Here is a 6,000-nt window from a genome sequence, read left to right as displayed (position 1 = left end):
CACCGGACAGGGGTCCGCTCTGCTGCTTGCACTCTGCCCGCAACTGTACCGAGGTGGTGCTCACAAGACCGCTGGCTTCGGGATTCTGGCTGCCCGTGTGCTACTGAAGAACGGGGTTGCCGTATTTCTGCTGGTATAATACTGACTTTTCAGAATTCAATCTGAAGTCATATTCATTTATACCTTGATACGCACTTATGTAAAATAGAGACATACTGTCTTTAGGTCTCAAGTGGAACAAAAGTGCAGGTGTTTATGTTTAGAAAGTGCTCCGATCACCTCCCTTCTTGGTTTCAAACCCTTCCCAGAAGATCTCCCTTTGATTCCCGTCATTTTAGTTTTTTCATGTCTCCTCAAAGCACTTTTGGGCTCCAATCTACTTCAATAGGCTAGAGAATCATCTAGAATCAGGGTGGGGTGGAAAGACAGAGTTAAGCAAACAGGAGAAGGATGTGGTGAGGGATCAGGAGAGAGAGGATGGCGGGGGCAAGGGAAAGAGAAGGGGGAAAGGAGGAAGGGGAGCAAAGAGGGGGAAGTTCCCGGACCCAGTTCCCAGCCCTTCAGCTGGAGCCAGACACCGCCCTTCTCCCAGCGGGGTCCCTTCTCTCCCCTGCCCTCTCTACTCCACCCCTGTCTGTTTTCCTTCTGAACCGAAACCAGTTCCTTCGGGCCTGACCTCTCCTGCCCGGGACAATTTATTTCAGCCTGGACCTTCTTTCCTGCTCCTCCTACATGAAGAAAGCAGCTGAAAGGACTGAGGAGCCTCAGCTGGGCCCTACACCTCTCTCGGCAAGAACGGAGACTGGGGACTAGTTTGGAATATAGGTGCAATCGTTTGGATACAGCTTATCTAAAAATAAAATATGAGCATCCACACAGCTTTGTCAGGATCCCACGCTACAGCACCATGGAATGAGACACCTGGACTGCCATCTCCCCGCATTCCTCACAACTGTCATACTTGGGACTGCAGTGGTGAGTGGCCCCTGAGTCTCCCCACCGCACTGTCGCCCCTGCTCTGAACCCAGGGCCTTGCACAGAACTCGGCTACTCTAGGAAAAGTCAAATAAGAACTGCATTTGCGTGCGCTACAAAACCACTGCTCCCTTGCTTCCTCGGTGTCCCACATATAAAGAGGCATTGATTCCAAGTTGACTGCGAGGAAAGCTTTGCGTGTGGCCTTCGACAAGACCGCTGGCCTCTCAGGCCCCTTCTGTGAACAACAGGAATGATGATGTCCACCTTCTGTGGCTGTTCTGAGGATAAGAAACGGTGCGTTTCAGTCACAAAACAACACGGGCACCCAGCGGGCGCTCAACGGGGCTGGGAGCCATCAGTCACTGTAGCTGCCCTGCTTCCCTCTTTTGTTTTCAGCTGGCGCTGCCTAAAACTCCAGAGGAATCTGAAGTTCAGTCACAGCAGCTGTGATCATCACCTTGGTTAGCATAGTGCCTTTTCTTCCTACTTCCTACTGTTCTCTATTTTTAAATCCCTGCATATGGACATGTGTTTTGTGAATGTTATCATTCTCACCCTCGGCCAGTCATTTCAACTACTCCATCTCCACGAGGATGTCAAAGGTCTCCCATTTTCTCACATAAAACAAAAAGCAAGAACGACAAACCAGCCCACAAACAAAACCCTGCAACACCCACGATGCTCTCGGTGAGAACCTGCGCTTGCTGAGTGCTCGGGGGTCTCTGGGCCACCCCTGGGCCAGGGGCAGCGACGCCCCATCTCCTTTCTTTCCGAAACAACTCTTTGCAGGTGACCTGGGCTTCCACTTTCCCTTGGTGCTCAGCCTCTGGGGGTGGGGGGGCGGGTCTTTCCTTTTGTGCCAGCTCAGCAATGAGTTTAAAACAGGGTTTTAGTATTTGATCCAACATCGTAGTTGTTCTATTTGGGAAGAGCCTTCAGGGAGCCTGGTCTACCATCCAGCCTGAAATGGAGATGGCTTTCCGGTACCTCTCCCACAAATCACTCTTCTGTTTCAATTACCCAGAACTGGTTTTCTCTGCTTGTAAGAAAGAAACCTGGCTGATGGAGGGGAGACCCCTTCTCCAAGACCCCTGGGGGCTCCCTCTCCTTCTGGTGACCCTGGGAAGGAGGTGAGGGTAGGATTTGCCCATGGGGCCAGGATTTGGGGTACTTATACCCCCTCTCCCCGGCCTCTGCTAGGATTTCAGAAAACAACATTTCAAAAACATTTCAGGCGGTAACTTTACTTGATCAAGAAAGATGTGAAAAACGATTATCTACAGTTTCCATAATTTCATTTGAAAGGAAATGTTTAGCCCACATAAAAGACATCATCTCAGAATAAGAATAATTGAGCAATGTTAGCTTTAGGACAAGCTGGATCTCTGGCCTTTGATTTCACTTTAGACCAATGACATCTTCATCCTGGGCCTTCAGATCAGGCTTTCGAAGTGCAGGCCTCATTACGTGGGAGGGCACGGGGCCCACCCCTCCCCTGTCCTGTGGCGGGGACAGACCCTGGTTGCCTGCAGCTGGTGATACTGGCAGTGCGTGCCCAGGGCCTCCCTCATCCCAGACTCTCCACCCCTGGGTGCTGGCTGGAGGGCAGGGGAGGAGGACCAGGTGGTTACACAGCACTAGATCCAAACATACGTCTCTACGGAGGCAGGGGAAGCTGCTGGCTCAGCCCCGCCCACAGAGAACACAGGTTCCCTCAAAACCCCCTGCTGCTCCTGGGAAGGTCCCCTGCTCACATTCCCTCCATCCAGTCCTGAGAGGCAGGGAAAGGGCTTGCAGAGCCCGGGCAGAGGGGGTACAAGTGCCCCGAATCCCGGCCCCATCAGCAAGTCCTGTTCTCACTTCCTTACTTACTGCCTGTGTGGCCAACCAAGGCAGAGGTCATGACCTCTCTGGCCATCAGCAACCTAGTAGGACAGAGGAGTTGAGAGGACCAGATGACCTCTGCAGCCCCTCAACAACACCCTTAAAGGATCCTCCCCTTGGGCCCGTGGCCTGGCACCCCCAGCCCTACCCCCTGCTCTGGGCATGGAGAGCTTGACTCTTCCTGAGGTCACCTTCAGCCTGAAGGGCGCTGGCTCAGACCGTGAAGCGAATAATCCCCGTGGGAACCCCTTGCCACACAGAGGGGAGGAAAGTCTGTACAGAGGCCTCTGAGCTTCTAACCACAGGTTTCCCTACCAGGGTTTTGGCTCTAATCACCAACAGGGAAAACAGCTCATCATCCAAAAGAACGAACACTCAGAGAAGGCCCTGCTGAGAAGCAGGCTCTCCCAGCGGTGTTGAGTGGCTTCCCGTTTTGTTTCTGTGTGATCGGGAAGGGGCACCACAGAAGAACAGAACTCAAACAAACAAAATATTTCTGCCTTACTAGGTGCTAACCAGAACTGAAATCCAGATTTATGTCTGGAGGTGGTGGCGGGAAGCTGCTGGCTCTGCCTCTCCCACAGAGAGCATAGATTCCATTCAAAAACAGGCGCAGCCGTTCCTGTGAGTTTTGGCCACGTCATCAAAACACTCACCCTGGCACCTGAGGGCTTCTCTGTTCAGGGGGAATACCTCACAGAGAGGCAGCGCTTTGTGAGTTGGAAAAAATGCAGCCTGCGCAGGGCTTTCTCTATTGTACACCTGAAGACCCAAACCTTACAAAGTTCCCGTAACCTGCCCAAGGTCACCGAGCAGGGGGGCTAGGGCTCAGACCCAAGTCTTCAAGTCTCAAGCTTACTGGTTTTTTCCCACATGACCCATGCATTTACTTACTCATTGGTTTATTCATTCATTCAGTCAACATTTTCAAGGGCTTAGCATGTCGGTTCACAGTCCAGTGGAAAAGACAGACACATAAATGACAGTGACAATGCGGTTTTGTGCTAAATGCCTGCAACACCAAAAGGAAAAATCCTGGCAGCTGAGTTGTCACGTAGTGGAAGGGAGATGTGTGTCAGTGAGCCATGAGAATACAGGGAGATGGTGCAAAAGGAGAGGTGTGTGCAAGCAACCCTGTGCACTGAAAGATGGGTACCACCTACACAGGGAGGGGGCCTTCGTGGAGGAGGTGGCATGGAGCCAAGAAAAAAGAAAAAAGAGTGCTCATCAAGACAGGGCAGCCAAGATGGCAGACCTAAAAACCACAGGAGAAAGGGGCAGGTGGAGATGGCGGTCACCGGCTCTGAGGACAGGACTGGCTCAGGGCTGACAAATTCAGAGTGGTTGCAGGAGTCGGTGTGAGGCAGGGCATATTTTTAAGTTTTAAAAGAACATTTTTTAACTGAAGTATAACATACACACAGAAAAGGACACAAATCTTCACTGGACCGCTCAGTGAATGTTCACAAGGTGAACGGACCTGCATAACACACGCAGCTCCTGAGAAGGAGCCCAACACGGCAGAACAGACCTCCAGCGCCCAGGAGCCCCGGCGTGGCCCTCACCAGTCATGACCTCCCATTGAGTAACCACAATTCTGATTTCTGACGGCACATATCAGTTTCACCAGTCTTTGTACTTTATATAACATGGAACACGTACTCTCTTGTGCTGGTATTTTTAAATCAACATCTATGTTTGATTACTGGGCACAAAGCTGCCAAGAGCATTCTTTTCCACGTCTTGCTGATGGATGCAAGCAGGGGTTTCCCTTGGATTTTTATCTAAACATGAGACTGTGGGGTCATAGATAGGCAAGGAATATTCTTAGCTTTACTACCAAATTTGAATTTGTCATTTTTCTAAGCAGAGATAGGGAGCTAGAGGCAGGGACCTGTATTAATTAAGGATGCTTTGATTTGATCTCAAGCACCAAACAAATACAGCTTTGATCAACTTGGGGTGGGGGGAGTATTCATTGGCCATTGACTAAAGCAGGGGTCCAGAAGTGGGACACCTCTAAGAATGAGGGCAATTTGGGTGCCCAGGGCTCGTGGGTGGCAGATGAGTGCTCCTGTTCTGGCATCTCTCGCGGGTTTATTCTCTACCATTGCAAATGGGCTTTCTCTACCCAATGGAGAACTGGTTGCTGGCCGTCCCCAGTTTCTCAGTGACAGATTAGTGACACCAGAAGAACGAGAAGACTTCTTTCTCCCTAGAAGACTTCTCTCTCCCTCTCTTCATAATATAAAAATTTCGCGGGAGGTCACTGGTAGATCGACCCTTGACCAATCACTGGGGTCATCAGAAAGGAGGTGACATGGTGGGACCGGGATGGGTCCAGGAGGTCCCCAGGGGTCGAGTCCCAGTAAAAAAAAAAGTCACATGACAGGTAGAGGAGGAAAAGTTACCCCCAGAGGATCCACAGCAGATAAACAGGGAAAGGGATGCCAAACAGACGGAAACGAAACACGCCCTAGACGGTGGAAGGTGACGGCAACCTGCCGCGCGAGCTCTACTGAAGCTTGACTTATGCTGTAAACAACACAATGCAGATACTACTATCCCCATTTTAACTGACGAGAGAACTAAAAAGTCACTTCCAGAATGAGGGGCCCAGTACCGGGACCCTGCCCTTCAGCGGCCTGAAGGGCCCAGAATATGAGGAAAAGCTCCTACCTCAAATCATCTGTCAGCTCCGCTTCTCCCGACGGGATGAAGGTGGGTAGGCAGCAGAAATTGAAACATTTAAATATTCCCTCTTTTGTAGCCTTGGGCGTTGCTATCATCGGTGAGTCCCTGAACCTTGATGGGAAAGGCCCACGGCTGTGACTAGGTCCCGTATTCTGGCCGTAAACCTCTTTGCCGCAAATATTTTCGCTGCACAATTAATTGGCCGTAAGGCAATTTTGTCGTAAAAGATAAACTAACTGACCCTTTGGTTTGATACATATAATACAAAAATCATGACAGATGATGATGATTTGCCCCAAGAGTTGCATTTCTTATTTTGAAACACATTACATTGGAGGAGAAAGAGGCCGAGAGCCTGGAAGGTGCAGAGTTGGACCGACATCTCCCATAGAACTCTGGAACTTCTATCAGTGGACATACGACACGTGACAATACGGCAGCGCA

Source organism: Physeter macrocephalus, chromosome 13 (assembly GCF_002837175.3).
Source record: "Physeter macrocephalus isolate SW-GA chromosome 13, ASM283717v5, whole genome shotgun sequence".
Lineage (NCBI taxonomy): Eukaryota > Metazoa > Chordata > Mammalia > Artiodactyla > Physeteridae > Physeter > Physeter macrocephalus.
This window is presented reverse-complemented; position numbering follows the sequence as displayed.